Here is a 21693-nt window from a genome sequence, read left to right as displayed (position 1 = left end):
GTGCATATAGTTATACCTATACCTATTTGATTTTGACAATATATACTTTCCTTTATTGCTGTTTATATGTCTTTTGTATTATCTGTTTGCTGAACTTCTCCTCTGATTTGTATATATTTTACTGGAAATCAATAAAAAGATTGAAAAATGAAATGAAGAGGGTATATAGTTGTTGGCCTTCTTTAATCGGAAGATTGAGTTCAAGAGCATGAGGTAATGTTGCAGCCCTATAAAACTCTGGTTAGACCACACTCGGAGTATTGTGCTCAATCTGCTTTCCACATTACCGAAAGAATGTGGAAGCTTTAGAGATGGTGCAAAGGGCGATGAGCGGTGACCTGACAGAACTGCATAAGGTGATAAGCGGCATTGATAGAGTCCAGCACCTTTTTCTCAGGGTAGACGTCACTAATACAAGAGGATGTAATTTTAGGGTGATTAGGGAAAGGTACAGGGGGAATGTCAGAGGTAGGTTTATACACAGGGCTTGGTGGGTGCGTGGAACACCCTGCCAGGGGTGGTAGTCTAGGCCAATATATTAGAAACATTTAAGGCACTCATAGATACACTATGGAGGGCTATGTGGGAGGAAATTGTTAGACTGCTTTTGGAGTAGGTTAAAAGGTCGGCACAACATCACGGGCTGAAGTGCCTATACTGCATTTTAATGTTCTATGCTCTCTGTTCCAATCGGCAAGATTGGCAACATCTTTGGGGAGAGAAACAGAGGTAACATTGCGGGTTGGTGACTTCTGATGAAGATGCAAATTGAAAGTCAGAGACCTGAAACACCAACTCTGTTTCTCTCTTCGCAGGTGCTGCCTAACCTGCTGAGTATTTATAGTACTTTATTTCAGATTCCTGGCATCTACAGCTTCCTACTTCTTTGGTGTAAATCTACACTGGATAGTTTCCTACTGTGATTACATTGTACAATTAAGCCAGGTCCACCACAGCCAATGAAGGCAGCTTTGAGCTCTGTGCTGACTGCATATTGGATGATTGATGCTGCAGCTTGTGGTAGATTGGACGTTTATTGGTTATCATCTCAGTAGGGGACCAATGTTGCAAATGTCAGCAGCAGTTTAACTAGACAGCTGCCACCTTTTAACGGGGTTGAGTTGTGACTACAGAAGTTATTGATATCATTCTCATCTGGGAAATACTGGCACAGCATGGAAAAGATGGAGATTTTATCAACCATGTCCATTACTGATATAAACATTTTATCCCAGATTTATTAAATTAAATTTAAACTCCACAGTTGAGGAGGACTCAGATTCACTTCCCTGGATCAATATTCTGGGCTGATGGATAGTAAGCTTTCTGCTTTTCTTCTGCAAATTGTGCTTGGAACAGGTGACCTGGCATGAGGATATGTCTGCCTATACCAAGTGGCTGCTGCTGTCTGCTGTCTTATCCTGAAAGAGGGATGAAATGCATCATTGGATGCTCGGCTTTATAAATGCCCATCATAGGTGAACAGCAATGAGCATGTGGTAGACCTGTAGCAGATCTATCTGTGAGATGGTTTGACAAATCAATCATGTTAGAATTCTATGATATAAAAATTAGACTACAGTTAGAATACCATGTACAATAATAAGAAGAAAATGATAAAAGTTGAGAAAGGCAAATGAAATTAACAAATCCGTTGAATTGTCAGTACTAAAGTACTTTGGATATGAGGAGTTGTTTACTGGAAAGGAGCTGTTTTCTCTAGAATGTGGTAGCTCTTAGTGAGGAAGAAGAGAATTCTCAATAGCTTAGATAAAAAGAACAGGCAGAACTTAGTTCCCATAGGAGACTGTACAAGAGACATGAATTAAATTAACTGGTGGAAGAATTAAAGAGGAGTTTGCTAATTCTTCAAGTCCTAGAGTGGGTCTGGGTCTCATTAGATAAAAGTAAGGTAGAGCTGGAACTCTCACCCCATTTCAGAAGTACTTGGATGAACACCTGATGGACCATGGCTACAATAAGGCTATAGACCTGAAGCCAGGAAATGGGATTCATTTAAAATCCATTTTTAACCATCATGGACATAATTGGCCAGATTGCTTCTTCTATGCTTCCATAATGTTGATGGCACCCACACAGAGATCCGAGCAACACACACAAAATGCTGTAGGGACTCAGCAGGCCAGGCAGCTTCTATGGAAAAGAACAGTCGATGTCTCGGCTCGAGACCTTTCCAGCACCTGCAGATTTTCTCTTGTCAGAGATCTGAGGAGTATGTTGCAGGCAAGTTGGAAGTGGAAAATTTAAAGTGTAAATAAAACACAAATAAAATAAAGTTAAAATGATTTAATGATTAACAGACTATACTGGTAATTGTTGACAGATTAGTAGCTAAAATCTTCCTTTGTTAATACTGGAACAAGATCATCACTTTGGATATTAGGCGCATCTTCGGAATGATGAAAATCTCTTGAGAAAGTTTCTAAATTGGTGCCATTCATAGATAACTTAATTTATTTACATCATCATACTCATTTTGGAAGACAATAGCAAGGCTATAGAGCATTTTTCAATTTTAAATCAATCTCCTACAGAAGATTTAGGAATTCCATTGGTTTGAAATGAAAGAGTGGTAGCTTGTATTGGCTGCTCATTTGTAGCCTGGAGATGAGGCTGCATATGTTTTATCACCAGTTGACGTAACATCATCAACAGCACACCGACTCCATTAATTAATTACAACTTGGAATAAATGTCACTTTTACAAAGAGAGATGGCATCTGTTTCCCACTAAGGGATCATAGTCCTGTCTTTCAAATATATGCCCTAAATCAGTTCAAATCAGAGAAGCCAGCTGAAGTAACAGGGTCTTCAAAAAAAATTAAAGAAAGATATTTTCTTTGGCAATGAATAACCAGGCCACTTGTTCACTTATGTAAGAATTGATGGATTCTGAAGTGTTACCATCTTTTTTTCAGGATCAAAACCAAACAAGGGCTAGTTAAATTTTGGAGTGGATTGTATTGTCACTATCAATGGTTTCTTTTCTAGTGAAATGTCTCTCATGGCTTAATACAAACATATCAATAGACTATTTGTTTATGGCTCCTCCAGTGACTGCAACAAATATGCCAAATTGGCACTTATGTACTGTACAATTGGAAGCTACCCTTTACAAATTAAATATTAAACCTGATCCCACCTACCTTCATACTGTTAAAAAAAATGGTATCTGAGAATAGTAGGATAGCGCTAGTGGGAGATTTTAATTTTCTGGTATTGACTGAACCACCCAGCGTACAAAGGGCCTGGATAGAGAAGGATTTTTGTGGTGCATCCAAGACAGTTTCTTCCTGAAATATTTAGAGGAAGCTATTCAGAAAGGAGGAATACTGGACCTGTTCGGAGGAACAAGGCATGCAAGTTACTGGAATGGCAGATGGGGAGCACTATTAGCCCTATTAGGGGGCATAGTTTTAAGGTGCTTGGCAACAGGTACTGAGGGGATGTCAGGGGTAAGTTTTTACACAGAGAGTAGTTGGGTGCGTGGAATGCACTGCCGGCAGCAGTGGTGGAAGTGGATACAATAAAAGCCTCTTAGATAGATACATGGAGCTTAGAAGAATAGATGGCTATGAGCTAGGGAAATTCTAGGCAGTTTATAGAGTAGATTACATGGTCGGCACAACATTGTGGGCTGAAGGGCCGGTAATGTGCTGTAAATCTCTATGTTCTATGTTCTATTAGTCTTAAAATAGTTATGGAAAAAATAGAACAGGTCCACAGGTTAAATCGCTAAACTGAAGGAGAGCGGACTTTGGGGACATTAGATAGGATCTATCTAAGGTTGACTGGAAGGACAGAGGACATCAGGCAAATGGGAAGCTTTTAAAAGGATCATATGAAGAGTCCAGGGGAAGCACATTCCTGTTAGGATGAAAGAGGGGCAAAGTTCAAGGAAACACAAACATGAGGAAAGCAGCACAGACAAAATGGTGGAGGAACTCAGGCAACATCCAAGGAAAAAGTAAACAGTCAATATTTTGGGCCGAGCTTCTTCATCAGGGCTGGAAAAAAAGACGAGAAGTCAGAGTAAGAAGGTGGGGGGGAGGGGAGAAAGAAGTACAAGGTGGCAGGTGATAGGTGAAACCGGGAGAGGGGGACAGGTGAAGTAAAGAGCTGGGAGGTTGATGAAAGCAATAAAGAGCTGAAGGAGGGGGAATCTAATAGGAGAAGGTAGAAGACCATGGAAGAAAGGGAAGGAGGAGGAGCACCAGAGGCACGAGTGGGCTAGTAAGGGGATAAGGTGAGAGAGGGAGACAGGAATCAAGAACAGCGAAGGGTCAATTACTGGAAGTTCAAGAAATTGGTGTTCATGCCATTGAGTTGGTGGCTACCCAGACAGGATACAAAGTGTTGCTCCTCCAACCTGAGTGTGGCCTCATCGCAGCAGTGCCTCCTAGTGAGCAGTCTGGCTGTATTTCTTCAAGTATTGACTTGTTGGATCTTCTTGCTGTCCAACAAACTCTTAACACTTTCCTCCAGCATCCAAGTCCAAAGGCGTCGATTCTTCTGTATTCAGCCACACTAATAGTCCAGCTCTCACAGCCATACATCACGACTGGAAATACCATAGACTTGACTATACCAATCTTCGTAGACAATGTTGTCTCTGCTCTTCGGTATTTTAACTAAATTTGCCTTTGCTGCCCTCCCCAGAAGTAAGCACCATTTAATTATGTGGCTGCAATTACCACCTATAGAAATCTTTGGACCGAGGAAGGCAAAATCCGTCACTGCTTCCACTTCCTTTCCATTTATTACCATGGAGTTAATAGGGCTGGTCGACATAATCTTGGTTTTTGTAATATTGAATAACAAGCTAACTTTTACACTTCCTTCTTTCACTTCGATTAGAAGCTTCCTCAGACCCTCCTCACTTTCAGCTATTAGAATAGTATTATCTGCATATCTGAGGTTGTTAATATTTTATCCGGCAATTTTGATTCCAACATTTGAGTCCTCCAGACCAGCATTCCTCATGATATGTTCAGCGTATAGATTAAATAAGTAGGGTGACAGTATGCAGCTTTGTCATACTCCCTTCCCAATCTTGAACCGGTTTGTTGTTCCGTGTTCAGTTCTAACTGTTGCTTCTTGATCTTTGTACAAGCTTCTCATAAGGCAGATCAGATGTCCAGGTATCCCCAGTTCTTTAAGGATTTGCCATAGTTTATTATGGTCCACACTGTCAAAGGCTTTAGAGTAGTCAACAAAACATAGATAAATACCTTACTGGATTTCCCTCTATTTCTCCATTATCCAGCATAGGTTAGCAATTTGGCCTCTGGTGTCTCTGCCTCTTCTAAAACCAGCTTGTAGATCTGGCAGTTCTCAGTCCGTATATTGCTGGGGTCTTGCTTGCGTTATCTTTAGCATTAGGAAAGAGGTACAGAAGCCTAAAGGCACACACTCAGTGATTCAGGGCAGCTTCTTCCCCTCTGCCGTCCGACTTCTAAACGGACATTGAACCCATGAACGATATCTCACTACTTCTTTTATTTCTGCTTTTTTTGCATTACTTCTTTCAATTTAACAATTTAACAGACATAGATATTTTTCTCTATATTTGTTTATCATGTATTTCATTGCACTGCTGCCTTAAGGTTAATGAGTTTCACAATACATGCCGGTGATATTAAATCTGATTCTGAGAGGGTAGTGAGTACCTGGAATGGCTGCCAGAAGAAGTGGTCGATGGAAGTATAATTGTAACATTTTTGAGGTATTTGGGGAGGTTCATGGAAGGAAGGTGTTCGGAGAATTATAGGCCAAATACGAGCAACTGTGGCTAGCAAGGAAGCTGCTGTGGTCAGCATGAACCCATTGGCTTAAGCCCTTTTCCATGCTGTATTACCCTATGGTTCTAAAGTAAAAGACCTCACTGTTCGGAGAAGTGCATGGAAGTCCCCCCTGTGTTCCTGGCAGCTTTTACCCCTCAATCAAACTACTGAACATTGGATTATCTGGTCTCTGATCTCATTGTGGTTTGTGGAGCCTTTATGCGTTTCCGTGAAGTTTACCAGTGACAACATTTCAGAAAATATTTCAAGTTATTAGCAAAATGTTATGGTCTGGAAGGGTGTTTTATAATTTCACATTCTTTCACTTTTTCTTGTAAAAGCTTATTAAGTGGTTGCAAGCAGCTTACTAATTAATGTCACAGGACATAGAATTAAATAGGAAAACAGACTTCTTACTTTGGTATAAAATGGACTTCTAAGGAATTTTTTTTTACGAATTCACCTTCCTGCTGGGCGAAGCTCCACGCAGACTGTGCAAATTTGTAAAATTGCCTCTTTGATGTCTAGTTTATTTTTAAGCGTTTAGAATGCCTCATTCAGATTTTGTGCTGTTTGATCCAAAACCATCGGAGGAGGAACAACTCTAAATCCCACAAGTAAATAAAATCCTGCATTCCACTGGGATTCTGATATTCCGTGGATCAGCATCAGAGTGAAAGCTGAAGAACAGCTCAAGTAAACGTTGGAGATCAAAACTGCCAGTTTTTCTGATTTTTAATGATTGTTTTCAGAACTCATTCTGATTAGACTATGAAATACTCACATAAGTCCATTAAGTAGTGGAGTAAATTCCCTGGGATTACAAATTAATTTCTGTGAATGTCACAAACAGTAAGCAGCTGTTCGAATTTCTGAAACTAGCTTTTGACAATTAAATATTTCTGCAACATGCTTTCCAACATTCTTCCTTTATATTATGCCAAATATATTTGAGTAATTGTAAATTATATCGGGAGACGAGGAGTACATTACATTGTGCTGGTTCTATTTTATTCTAAAGCAATTGGCCTTACTATCGCACTGCCAGTGGATACCAAGTTTCTAAAAACTGCTAGAAAATTGGAAAATTTTGGTTGACATGGTAATGTCTGCTCAGAAAACATACAGTGCTAGAAAGGAACAATTTCACAATACATGCCGGTGATATTAAACCTGATTCTGAGAGGGTAGTGAGTACCTGGAATGGATGCCAGAGGAAGCGGTCGAGGGAAGTATAACTGCAACATTTTCGAGGTGTTTGGGGAGGTACATGGAAGGGAGGTGCATGATTTAAATTTTACTTTGTCCAACGAGGTTTGGGATTCAATTCTCAAGTCAGTTAATTCAACTTCTCTATGTGCTCGCCACTGCCTTTTACAGTTCAAGGCTGTACACAGGGCTCATGTATCTAAAACTAAATTATCATGGTTCTATCCTGATATTAGTCCCTGTTGCGATAAATGTAAAGGGGGCAAGGCTTCCTTTATCCATATGTATTGGGCTTATCATAGCTTGGAGAAATTCTGGAGAGATTTTTTTTAACTTTATCTCATATACTTAATTGCTACTTGGAACCTAACCCTCTGATTGCTCTTTTCGACCCCTCAGGAGAAGTTGACATCTACCTGACTCCGACTAAGCGTCGTACATTGTCTTTCGCCTCTCTCTTGGCCAGACGTGCAGTCCTTCTTAGGTGGAGAGACGCCGCCCCCACCCACTCATGCTCAATGACTCAGAGACATTATGTTCTGCTTAGACATTGAAAAGATCCATTGTTCACTTCTTAATTCGGACATAAAGCTTCAAAAGGTGTGGAGACCTTTCCCCAAATATTTAGATTAAGGGTGCATCCCTCCCTCTTTTCTTTTGCATTTAAATCCCTTACTTCCAGCTTCTTTCCATTAAGATTTACAGTTTTTTTTTAATGTGTAAACATATTATAGTTCAGGTAGTAGGCAATATACCTTCTTTTTATAAATACAGCTCTGTGGTGATAAAAGTTCTGATTAACTTTTGTGTATATCGTAAGGTTGGCTTGGAGTTGGGTAGTGGGAGGGTGGGGTGGTAACTAACTTTATATGATACTACTATGGGTGCTTTTTCTTAATTGTTATGAACTGTACATTTGATACGTTTGCTTTGCACTGTGCAAACCTTTTTACTTTTTTTTGTTTTGTCGCATTGTAGAAACTCATAAAAAATTAATTAAAAAGAAGCAAGGAACAATAAAGAAGATTGCTGTGAGAATATGCTAACCAAAAAGAGTCTTGTTTATTGATTTATTGAGATGGAGTACAAAGCAGACCCTCCCAGCCCATCCCCTGATCTAATCCTCCCCTAATCATGGGACTATTTACTATGACCAATTAACCTACCAACTGGCACGTCCTGCGTCAGCAGGAAGAAACCCACATGGTCACAAGAAGATGGAAAAGCTCCTTGCAGCCAGCGGTGGTTATTAAACCCAGGTTGCCTGTACTATTTGTGCTAACGACTACGCTACGGTGCGGCTGAAACTACATTTCGGGACTGGGTATTCCGAAACAGGAGGAGCAATTTTGTATTAAACAGTTCGAACAGTATAAGCTTTCATGAGATTCGGATTAGTAGCTGTCACTTGAAGTGCTCTTCAGGCTCTGGAAGAGCGTGGCTGGTGTGACCACACATCGAGAAATGTACAGGGAATTAATTTTTCCAGTTTTTGGAGGGTGCATGAACACTTCTTCATGGGGCAAACACGTAAACACATCTATTACCTTTGGATGACTATTGGGGGCACAAGTCCCTTGTGCATCCCACTGACACGCATATTTATTGACCAACATGCACCTGGTAACAGATGTGTGAATGTTTACACAGCAGCAGTGCAGTGAGTCCCCGCCAGAAGTGCTCAGAGTCGGCAAATCATAACCTCATCGAGTGCAGGACAGATCTGCCACAACTATGCCATATTGTCTAGTCCTTCTTGTTGCTGAATGCAGAGTGCAAAGATTCCCACCACCACATAACCAGATCAGCAACAACCTACAGTACAGTTTAGCTCTGATCGATTTCTCTTGACTATTGATAAGACAGTGTCAGAACCTGGTGCTTTCCATACCTGTTTCAGGTGTATGGTAGTGATATGCTCTGAAAGAAATTTTGCAGACTTTAAAGATTCTGCAAAAGCTAGATGCTCTCAGACATACATGTAGCTGCATTAGCAAACCTCTTGAAACACAGCAAGATTTTAAAAAAAGAGGAGGACATGCACACAAAACAGGACAAAAAGCAGGCAGTAGAAAGAGGCGGAGGGAGAGAGAGAGAGAGCAAGAGAGAGGGAGGGAGAGGGAGGGAGGGGGAGGGAGAAGGGTGGAGGAGGAGAGAGAGGGAGAGAGTCTCAGCCTGTTTGAAACACAGCAACACCAAAAAATGTGGAAGACACACAGAGCAAGACAAAAAGCAAGAAATAGTTAGTGGACTCATGTCTTAACACCAGTAATGGTATCTTCAGACAGCCTTTACAGCTTTGTTTGAGTCAATATGAAAACCAAAAAAGGGTACCTTTGCCACAAGGGAAATTCATTGATGGTTTAACTAGCAGCTCCTATGCAAAGCCCACACGTGCAGGCAATGAAGCTCACCCATGTGCAATAGCAGATAATCATATCCATGCCATTTTAGAAAGAGTTTCCCATCTTAATCTTGCCTTCCAGCTCTTGAATTGCATAGAGAGGTATACCATCAACCAGCCATTTACACCAATTCGACGTTAGTCCCAATGTTTTAATATGTCTCACATTCTATCTGCTCTCCCCAAATTCTACCTTTCACCTATACACTAGGGACAACTTAGTGTCATCTATTGACCTACAACGCACACATCTTTGGAACATGCGAGGAAGTTGGATTACCCAGAGGTCACAGGCAGAACTTGCAAACTCCACACAGACAACAGCCAAGCCCAGGATCCTCGAGCTGTGAAGCAGTGCTGCACCACTGTTCTGCCCTCTGCCCGCCGGCTCTCCAGACCTGCAGCCCTGGCGCTTCGTCAACTTCTCAGCGGACTTTACGTGCAATAAGTGTTGCTGCTTCCCCTTCAAATCCATGCCCCCATAGAGGCAGAGAGAGACGATGAAAAACAGCACAGTGGAAAAAGATTAAAGGGGATGAAAAGAACAGAAATGAATGCATGCAATGAAAGGTATACTCATAGTTCAGATTACTGGCAAGGTACTACAGCAGAGCTGTGGCTCAGCACAGAGGAGGGACGGCATAAATCCTACTGGAGGCGCAGTGTTGTGATCACAAATGAAATCACCTCCAAAGAGAATAACAAATCTGCATGGTGCAGAGCACTTATTGCTCCCAAGGGGTGGCACTCCAGTAATCCTAATCATCTGTTACAGCCAGATTGCTGACTGCTGTGTTACCCTACAAGGCCCAGGTACACTGCAGAAGCAGTTATGATGGATGGGAGAGCATGCCATACGAGAATAGGTTGAGTGAACTCGGCCTTTTCTCCTTGGAGCAACAGAGGATGAGAGGGACCTGATCGAGGTGTATAAGATGATGAGAGGCATTGATCATGTGGATAGTCAGAGGCTTTTTCCCAGGGCTGAAATGGCATAAACAAGGGGGCATTGTTTTAAGGTGCTTGGAAATAGGTACCGAGGAGATGTCAGAGGTAAGTTTTTCACACAGAGAGCGGTGGGTGTGTGAAATGCATTACCAGTGAAGGTGGTAAAGGCAGATACAATAGGGTATTTAAAGAGACTCTTAGATACATGGAGCTTAGAAAAATACAGGTTCATGCAGTAAGGAAATTCTAGGCAGTTTCTAGAGTTGGTTACATGTTCAGCACAACATTGTGGGCTGAAAGGCCTGTAATGTGCTATAGATTTTCTATGTTTCTAAAAGGTCTGTCCATGCCCTGTGTGCAGTCTGTTTTCAGTGCTTTACTTAGATGTTGGGTGACAGCTGTTTGAGGTGCTGGGAATCAGATCCCATGTCATGGCTGGATTTAGATGGGTAGAAATGGACCTGCTGCCATTAAACTTATTATAACAAGCACCAAAGTTCCTGAGGTTTGAATCTTGGCATTGACCTTTGAAACGATCTGTTTCTTCTGCTCTCTGAGCATGTGCAGGCTGATTTAAACCCGTGCATACTAGCTTTAACTGGAACTATCTAGTCAAGATGTTGATGAATTTGGCATATGAATAGCTTAGGTAGAACAGGTTGCAGAGTGTAACCATAGGATATAGCTTGCCTGCTGCCTCCATTCTCCTTAACATGTTCCAGTTTATTTTGATCCTACCTATTTCCCTGGTCTATAAAATTAAACCAATTGATTGGGAACTGGAAGTGATAGTGAAGGGGAAGGTAAAGTGCTTAATCTGGATGCTACAATGAAGGTGCATTCAGCTGAAGGAAAATGGGCTAACCAACGGGATGCACAGAATTGAAACTGGCCCTTAGTTACATGTGCTAAATGCATAAGAAAGCAACCTACGTGAGCGGCATCTGCTTCTAACCTTCAGTTCTGTGGACTTCTGTGGAAGGAACAAAAGGAAACTTCACTTTTTGCAAACTATCAGTTCACTTCCTTTTTTTTCCACTCCAGAGTGTGCTGGAGAAGCGCAGGTCCATGCCCAACTAAAGCTCCATCTATGAACCCCACAATTTCATCCCTGCCAGAGTGTCAATGATAAAGTCCTTCATTCCTTTTCTGTGACTATGCAAAGGTAACTTTGACTTGCTCATTCCTCTATTGAAAGAAACATAGAAACATAGAAAACATACAGCACCATACTGGCCGTTTGGCCCACAAAGCTGTAACGAACATGTCCCTGCCTTAGAACTACCTAGGCTTTACCCATAGCCCTCTATATTTCTAAGCGCCATGTAGCCATCCAGAAGTCTCTTAAAACATCCTATCATTTCCGCCTCCAGCACTGCCGCTGGCAACCCATTCCACACACTCACCACTCTCTGCATGAAAAACTTACCCCTGACATCTCCTCTGTACCTACTTCCCAGCACCTTAAAACTGTGCCCTCTCGTTCTAGCCATTTCAGCTCTGGGAAAAAGCCTCTGACTATCCACATGATCAATGCCTCTCATTATCTTGTACACCTCTATCAAGTCACTTCTCATCCTCCATCACTCCAAGGAGAAAAGGCCAAGTTCACTCAACCTATTCTCATAAGGCATGCTCCCCAATCCAGGCAACATCCTTGTAAATCTCCTCTGCACCCTTTCTATGGTTTCCACATCCTTCCTGTAGTGAGGTGACCAGAACTGAGCACAGTACTCCAAGTGGGGTCTGACCAGGGTCCTATATAGCTGCAACATTACCTCTCGGCTCTTAAACTCAATCCCACGGTTGATGAAGGCCAATGCACCGTATGCCTTCTCAACCTTCTTAATGCTCTGTCTATCCACCATGTCTAGCAAGGTTAAGTTCAAGTTCAGTCTATTGTTATTCAACCGTTCTCATGTGTACTGCCAAATGAACCAATGTTCCTCCAGTCCAAGGTGCACAACTCAAAGGTTCATTTTACTATTAAAGTATACAGCTCTGAAACTCTTCTTCTCCAGATAGCCATGAAGCCAAGGTAGGAAAGAACGGCAACACGATCATCAAACCCCAAATCCCTCCTCCCACACAAAAAAAAATAGAACCAGACACATCAATCCCCAAAACCCCTACAGTACATACACCTAACACATAAAGTAATTTTACCACAAAAAAATTAACAAAAAATAAGGTGCATATGCGATGCAAGTTTAAAAGTAAACAGTATGACGTTACTGGCACTTCACACGTGATGAGCCATGGGTGCTGACAGGGAGTTCATTAGGCTCATGGCCTGGGGGAAGAGGCTGTTTCCCATCCTGGCAATTCTGTCCTAATGTTATGGTCCCTCCTGCCTGATAGTAGGAGATTAAAGAGATTGTTGGACAGATGATGGGGATCATTGACAATGCTAAGGGCCCTATGTACACAGTGCTCCTGATAAATATCTCCGATGAGTGGAAGGGAGACACTGATGATCCTGTCAGAAGTCCTTGTAATTCCTTGTAGGAACTTGCAGTCAGATGCCTTGCAATTCCCTTACCAGACGGTGATGCAGCTGGTCAGAGCACTCTAAATGGTGTGGGGGGGACGATAGGGGGAGCCTCACTCACCTCAGTCTCCTCAGGAAGTGGAGTCGCTGCTGTGCCTTCTTGACTAAAGAGGTGATGTTGAGTGACCAGGTGAGATTATCCATCATCTGCACTCCCAGAAACTCGGTGCTCCTAACTCTCTCCACAGAGGATCCATTTATGCGCAATGAGGGGTTGTCAGCCTACACCTTCCTAAAGTCCACAATCATCTCTTCAGCCTTGTCCACATTGAGAATCCAGTTGTTGTGCTCACACCATTCTAGCAGCTGCTCGACATGTCATGTGCCAGCAGTGTGAACCGCAGTGGGCTGAACGTGCAGCGCTGGGGAACACTGATGTTCAGGGTAATGGAGCTGAAGATGTTTCTATCAACACGGACTGACTGTGGACTTTCTGTCAAAATGTCCAGGACCCAGTTACAGAGAGAAGTGTGGCAACCCAATGAGGACAGTTTCTTCACCAGCTTCCGAGGGACGATCATATTAAACTCCGAGCTGAAGTCAATAAACATCATCCTGGCATATAAGGCACCATTTTCCAGGTGGGACAGGACGGAGTGGAGTGCAGAGGCAACGGCATCATCGACGTACCAATTTGAGTGATAAGTGAACTGGAACAGGTCCAATTTTGCAGGAAGATGGGATTTAATGCAATCCATAACCTGCCACTCAAAGCACTTTATTATTGTTGAAGTCAGTGCCACTGGACGGTAGTCATTGAGGCAGATTACTGTCACCCTCTTGGGCACCAGGATGATGGTGGCTGCCTTGAAGCCTGAGAGGACAGGATACTGTTCCAGAGAGATGTTCAAGATGTCTATTAGAACCTCAGCTCACCGAGCTGCAAAGCGCCTCAGCACCCGTACATGACCAGGCCCCACAGCTTTACGTGGGGTGACCCTAGCTAGGGTCTTCCTCACGTCAGCTGCAGCCAGACAGAGTGCCTGCTCCTCGGGGAGGCAGGGGGTGGGGAGGGAAGGGAAGCCTTCGTCAACGGTACATCATTCCGTCCATCAAACCAAGAATGAAAGACATTGAGCCTGACAGGAAGAGAAAGATCACTGTTGATGACTGTTGAGACAAAATCTATCTCCTTAATGTCATAAACTGGGTAAGGCCATACTTACCTGGCTCCATTCAGCTGACCCCTTATATTGATTTCATTACCTCTACCTTCAACTGTTTCATTGCATCCCTGACTGTTTTCCCTCATTCTGTTGACATCATATGATAATCTAAAACTCTGATGTCTCCATCCTAGCTTGCCATGCCTTGTTCAACTGTGCTTGCTGACTTACCAAGTTTCTCAGTTAGGCAGCATCTCCAGTTTAAAATCCTCACCCTCTTTTCAACCCCCTCAGTGGTCTTAAGCACCCTGCAACATTGACTGGACAAAGGGCTCATGACATTCGCACACTGGGTCCTGATGGCAGTGCAGTATGGCTATTGAGTGTGTATTCCTGAGGGAAGCCATAAAGGAAATGGCCTTTGTCTCCAAGCAAAGAGTGAAGAGCCTCTAATTTCTGGACTTGAGACGAACAATTCACGTTACATGCAGCCGGTTGCAGGAGGTTAGGCCAAACCTTACACGGTTCATGGCCGTTGTACGCACAGACAAAATTAATGACCCATGCTGCAAGCTCAGCTGAGTTGTTGCGGCAAGAGCCGGGAAGCTAGCAACCTCTGCAGATTGAAAAGCTCTATTCTGCTGCTTTCTGGTATCAACCAGGAAAATGCTGCAAGTGTTTGCTTGAGGAAACAAACATCATTGCTCAATAGGGGCATACCTACTGACTGAAGGAGCTGATATCCCCCTGAGGCAGCTGAGACTGTGAGCTTCAGGGCACATCAGCTGCAAGTCGTCCTGCCAGGGGTTTGCAGATTGTACTTCATTGTGACCTCACTGCAGCAACAAATCACCTTTTACGTTCGGAGTACCACGAGGATATTTCCTGGGCCAATAATCTCTGCTGAGGAGGTAGGGCTCCTCTGAGTCTATTCCCCCTGCAGATGCAGCACTCTTTGCTCCTCCCTGCTGTCACTGCTTCTCAGAAGTACTCCCAGAAGAACCCCTCTGGCAACAAAAATATGATGATGTAAGGGTTACATTGTTTTACTCTGACCACTTTAAAATCAAATAAGTAGAAAAATAGCTCTTTTGTGATATAGAGTACTTCCCAAACATTCTATAGTTTTTTGCCAGTAGCAGCTGAAGACTCATTTAAACACATTAGGTTTGGTGGCTTTCCATTTTCTATCATCCATGGATGCATAAGGAAACAGGAGCTGGCAAGAGCAAAAGGTGAAGACAGCATCCAACATACATAGTTTACTCCCAAAGTACTTTTATTCACATGGCTGCATTTGATTCAGGCAGACAGTCTAGACACCTGTATTGAAGCCCAGCTGAGAATTCAAGATGGTGGGAACAAAGGAGAAAGTCAGTACTTCAATCACTCATTCCTGATGGGTAATTCTTCATCTCCTTTTTGAAAGACAAGTGGGGCAACAAGAGAAATTTTAAAAAATGCACACAGGCATTTTTTGTACTTATTTTAACCTACTACGCTAACGCAAGTTATGTTTGGGTGCTTGTAAAAACAGCAGGCAGTTAACTCCCATCTTGTTACAGTTCAGCCCAAGTTGGACATTTGTCCCAGTATTCTCATGAATATTGGATCATGAAAAAGAATAAGAAACGAGTCAACTTCAGATAAAGATACCAAAACTTTAGGATTATTGTTACTGACCAATGTAAGAATTAATTGCACCCTGAAATGTTAAAGCTCTTCCTTCCTTTGGAGATACTATTTGACCTTCTGGGTATTTCGGGCATATACTGAACACAAGAGCTTCTGCAGATACTGGAAATTCAGAGGATCACGCATAAGATCTGGAGAAACTCAGCAGGTCTGGCAGCATCTATGGAGAATGATAAACAGCAGACATTTCGGGCCGAGGCTCTTCATCAAATCCTGATGACCTTGTTGTCTCACAGGTTGTTCTTATCAGAGAAGATCCCTTATTCATCCACCTTGAACCAGTTTTCAGTATAAAGAAAAGCCATGAGGAAGGTTCTTTATTGGAATGATGTGGTCACAATTGGATTTAGTACCTGCTTTTGTGTTACTTGCTCTCAGAGCTTTGTTATGGACATTTAATAAAACAGCTGTAGCCACGCTATTTGCACCTCATTTCTTAATTCCAATGAACCTTCTGGACAACATCATCTCCAGATCCAAAATATACTGGTCCTCCATCTGTCCTTTAGTTCTAAGTATTTGCTGAAGTACCTGCTGTCCTTTGAAATATCATTCTGATGTTCAGTTTCACTGTCTCCAATGCTTTGGATGATTTGTTTATATTCATGAGCTAGATGAATTTTAGTCCATGGTTTTCCAATAAGAATGGTATGTATCTTTTCCAAGAATGTAATGCTGAGGCTTTATAAGGCTTTGATCAGGCTGCACTTGGAAGCATTGTAAGGAATTTTGGTCTCCTTATCTAAGAAAGGGTGTTCTGGAATTGAAGAGGGTCCGGAGGAGGTTCACGAGAGTGACTCCAGAAGTGAAAAGGTTACACGTGAGGAGCATTTGACATTCTGGGCCTGCAGTCACTGGAGTTTAGAAGAATATGGTGGAGGGGGTGGAAATCTCTTTAAAACCTATTAAATTCTGAAAGGCATAGATATAGAGAGGATATTTCCTATAGTAGGGGAGTCTAGAACCAGAGGACACCGCCTCAGAATAAAAGAACATCCCTTTAGAACAGAGATGAGGAGGAATTTCTTCTGCCAGAGGGTGTTGAATCTGTGGAATTCATTGCACAGTTGACATGTAAAGGCCAAGTCATTGGGTATGTTTACAGTGGAGGTTGATAGGTTCTTGATTAGTAAGAGTGTCAAAGGTTACAGGGAGAAGGCAGTAGAATGGTTTCTAGAGGGAAAATAAATCAGTCATGATGCAATGGCAGAGCAGACTCGATGGGCCAAATGGCCTAATTCTGCTCCTATGTCTTATGGTCTTATGGTCTTATTCTTACTAGTGGACATGATGTGACTCAGGGTAAGGCTGGCATTTTAAAGATCCAATGCAGAAGCATTAAAGTTGATGATACCAACTATCGTGCATGTTTGATCCTCATTGTATTGATAATGCAGTATAGATTCCAGAATTTAATGGCATGCTATCTCTTGGGTAACTGATAAATAAAGATATAAATAAACATGGAAAAGATTGCAAAGGTCATCAACCTAGAGCCTTAACTACATCCCTCAGTCCCCAAATGCTGCCTATCCTGCTGAGGAGATCTCATATTTAGTATTTTATTTCAGCTTTCCAGCATTTCTTTTATTTTTAGCTTCTGATTTAAAATGAAACTATCAAAAGTACCTGTGGAAAAGTTTACATTTTGAAATGGAACACTCACATGATTACATGCAGAACTTAAATGAAAGCCTCAACATAAGAACATAAGAAACAGGAGCAGGAGTAGACCATCAGACTGCCGAACCTGCTCCGTCATTTGTTTCTTTTTTATGGGGGCTTGAATTGTAGTGATTGTATCTATTTGAATACTGTGAATTGGATTCTCTATTTTTGAAACTGTTTTACACAGCTGACTTGATGATTCATGTACTTTGCAAGTTACTCAAAATTGTGGAACCCTCTTTGTCCCAATTCCTCTTTTTCTTACATTCTCAATTATTCATAGCATCAATCAAGATTTTATACAATCAAATGGAGAAAGTTTAATGTACTTCTCTGGGCCTTGATGGTGCAGAGCCAGATCGTAATCTAATTGTTCAATTCATGGTAAAACTTTTTGTCTTACAGTTATAAAAAGATATTAAATTCAAATTGAAATTCTAGAAAGCTTTGTGTACAATTCTAAGTAAGATAAACAATTTACAAAAATAATGATAAAAAGACATTGTAGATTAGCCAGGGTGTTAATCAGGAGAAAAAACACTCCTAAGTGAAGCATTAAATCATTTTCATTAGACCTGACAGAGCTTCTCTGTTCTTAAAGCAGGAGTTCCCAACCTGGGACCTGTGGACCCCTTGGTTAATGGTAAGGGTCCATGGCATAAAAAAGGTTGGGAACCCCTGACTTAAAAGGATCAACTGTTAACAAGTTAGTTACTGCCTGATTTTCTTTCTGGTTCGTTTTTACCAACTTATATGCATTTGGTGCTTTCTGTGGCTGTTTCAAGTTGCAAAATTCCACAGGTTTTGCAAATGTTGATGACTTATGTCCTGACTTTAATATTCCTGCACAAACTAGACAGATCCAGATCCCCTTGGAACACAGCACAACTGGGGGTTGAGCAGCGGACACACAGAACAGAATGAGGTAGTCTGAAAGAGCAAAGAGGCATAGAAAGAATGAATCGAATTGAAATGAATGCCTCTCAGATAAAGGTCATATCACAAAGGTTAGCCGATTCTCACAGCTAATATTGAACAATGAATGAAATATCTGAGCTTTAGAAAAAAATGTTCTCGATGAAGTGATAATGTACAGGTTGATATGCAGCTTCTCTCATTTTCCATGTTCCGAGTCAACTTACAAGATGTAAATAAAGCACTCTTTCTAAATGACAAAATGACACAATTTCATGTGTTCAAAACTACAGTTCTAGGAGAGCTGTAAAATCTTGACTATATATAAAAAAAATCAATAGATTAAAAAATTGAAGTTGAGCTTTCCTGAGAAATGAGTAAGTACGATCAAGATTGTAAGTATTGGGCCCATTCTCTGTTGTGGGCACATGCACATAAACACTCACATTTAATATGCTGCGAGCTTCCTTTGCATTATCTCCAGAACCCAACAATGTCTTATTTCTCTCTGTGCCAGGGCCAGCAGTTTAGCAACTACAGCAGTGTGCTCATAAAAAGAAGACAGTGCACTGGTTCCTATGTGCAGACAGTGCATTGCTGTCTGCTAATCAGAGATAACACTTACAGAAGCTATTTGAGAGGTATCTGGAGGTGGAAAAGGAAAATAAAAAGATAATGGCAATCACCTCACACTTAGATAATGCAGCAGTATGATGAGATAGGTTTTAATGAATAAAAAAGTTAGGTAAAATAGTTGGCTATGCCAACAGAAGCCTCAATCACATTGCACGTCGCATCGGTTCATGGTGCCAATCTAATCACTGACTCAGCTGCAAACCGAGTTTATTCTGTGCCTCCCAAGTAATGAAATGTCCAAGGAATTTATCATATTTTCAAACAAAATTTGTCACCGAATCCTCAATGTGATCTTGAGATGGATTGATAGATAGACAGACAGAGTGAAAGAGGGAAAGAGGACAGAGAGAGAGAGAAAACACTTCATCAACTGTACATTGGCGGCAGCATTTACTCAGTGGATGCTATTTGCAGAATTCACAAAGAGGGTAATTGAAATCAAGGACTCCGTTCCCCAGAAGGCCGGTGGTCTAACTGAGTCAATTGAAATTTCAAACAAAGATAGGTTTTTGTTGGCTAAAGGTATCAAGGGAAAAAGGCAACTTAAAGGAATGATCTAACTGAACAGTTGAACACTCACATGAGACTTGAATGGTCCAAACTTTCCTTTATGTAACAGACAAATAGCATTCGATTTGTTTGCCTTATTAATGTTATCATATAACGTCAGAGCTACGGTAATCTCTTTTGCAATTACCTCAAAAGATAGTGCCAGAAGGATTTTCTTTTTACCTTATTTATCCTGAGATTCAACAAATATTTTGATATCACTACCTGTGCCGGCATAACGCTACGTCCATATTAATATTGATGGTGCCACCTAATCACTGACAGAGTGGCAGCACAAGTTTATTCCATCCCTCCGAAGTAATGGGACGCGATGAATGCAGTGCCACTACATTGCAACGTTCAGTGCCAGCAGCCTACTGAAACTCATTAACCTTCACAAGGGTAAAGATTCAAACGAATGAGCCCACAGATAAGGAAAATCTCCTGCCGGTGAGCAACTAGCTCCAGGTTAGCAAGCGCTTACAGAGTTCCAGCTGCGCAGTTATCCACCACAGAAAGCCATTCAGCCCTCTGAGACAGACTTTCATGAGAGTTGCTATTCTAATCCTGTTTATCTAGACGAATTCCACATCCTTTCTATGTGATTCATTTCAAAATACTTAGCCAATTCCATACAAGTCTGGACATCCAGAAAGGACTAGCAAAGTCTGTTTCACACACAGTGCAGCCACGTCCACTCAGCAGCCACTTTCTCAGGTACCTCCTGTACCTAATAAAGTCTCCACTAAGTGTACGTTGGTAATCCCCTGCTGCTGTCGCCCATCCACGTCGTGCACTCAGAGGCCATTCTGCACACCACTGTGTAATGTGTGGCTCCTTGAGTTACTGTCAGCCTGAGTCAGTCTGGCCGTTCTCCTCTGACCTCTCTCATAAAAATGTAACTTTGTCCACAGAGGTTGGTTTTTTTTCCACACCATTCTCAGTGAGTTCTGGAGACTGTTGTGTGCCTGAAGGCATCTAATCACTGAGTCTAGGAAGTTCGTATATCCCATCGCCAACACTGGGAAGGCTGGAATATCCTCGAATGGGTTGGATATTTTGGAATAGGTGGAGTGGAATGGAAGGACTGGGATGAAATAATCTTTTCCTCTTGAGCCCAAAAGGAAGGATACCCTTTCCCTGAAGCCATCATTTCTTCAGCAGCTGCTTTACAAGTTCAGCCCTTGGCAGCTACAATGACATAGAAGGGAAAGGCCTGCATCTACACAGGCCTAATCAGAGGCTAACCGTAAGTAACACTAAAAATATTTAATTTACCAAGGCTACAATCTGTCCAAGGCCTCACTGGTGCTAACTTCAAAACTAAAGAGTTAGTGGTATTTCCATTTTTTCAGATTTCCTTATGACATTGAGAGAGAGAGAGAGAGAGAGAGAGAGAGAGAGAGAGAGAGAGAGAGAGAGAGAGAGACCATTTGGCCCATCAGATCTATTCTAGCTAAGAACAATCTCATCCTCCACTAAATTTTCCTACAATCTATTCCCATCACTTCCCTTCGGATTTAACCACACACCACACTAGGGACAATTAACTGGTCAGTCTACGCATCTTGAGAATATGGTAGGAAGCCATAAGACCTGAAATACAAGAGTAGAATTAGGCCACTCGGCCCATCATGTATGCTCTGCAATTCTATCATGGCTGATTTATTATCCCTCTAAACTCCTTCTGCTGCCTTCTGCTCGTAACCTTTGACGCACTGACTAACCAAGAATAATCAACCTCCACTTTAAATATACCCCAAGACTTGGCCTCCGCAGCGGTCCATCGCAGTGAATTCCCCAGATTCACCACCCAATGGCTAAAGAATTTCTTTCTCAAACTATTCTAAATAGATGTCCCATCTATTCTGATGAGGTGCCCTATAGTCCTAGATTCACCCAGTATAGGAAATATCCTCTCCACATCCACTCTATCTAGGCCTTTCAGTATTCAGTAGGTTTCAATGAAATCCCCCTTCATTCTTCTAAACTGGAGTGAGTACAGGCCCAGAGTCAACAAACATTCCTCATACATTAACCCTTTCATTCCCAAATCATTCTCATTTACCTCCTCTGGACTCTCTCAGTTGCCAGCACATCTTTTCTTAGATAAGGGGCCCGAACTGCTCACAATGCACCAAGTACAGTCTGACCAGAGGCTTATAAAGCCTCAGCATCACATCCTTGCTCTTATACTCTAGTCCCCCC

The 21693-nt window shown here is 41.9% G+C and overlaps 1 long non-coding RNA gene across 2 annotated transcripts in view; it reads right to left on the bottom strand.

The window, feature by feature from the left end:
• Positions 1–19814, bottom strand: part of LOC140738016 (uncharacterized) — a 105764-nt gene extending 85950 nt beyond the window's left edge. The window contains exon 1 of one of the 2 annotated variants that reach the window (XR_012101281.1): positions 19711–19814. This is a non-coding gene — a long non-coding RNA (uncharacterized lncRNA). Of the gene's footprint in view, positions 1–19668 lie in introns of both variants that reach the window. The other variant, XR_012101282.1, reaches the window with a different exon arrangement.
• Positions 19815–21693: the final 1879 nt, after the last annotated feature.

The sequence above is a fragment of the Hemitrygon akajei genome, chromosome 13 (assembly GCF_048418815.1).
Source record: "Hemitrygon akajei chromosome 13, sHemAka1.3, whole genome shotgun sequence".
NCBI lineage: Eukaryota > Metazoa > Chordata > Chondrichthyes > Myliobatiformes > Dasyatidae > Hemitrygon > Hemitrygon akajei.
This window is presented reverse-complemented; position numbering and strand designations above follow the sequence as displayed.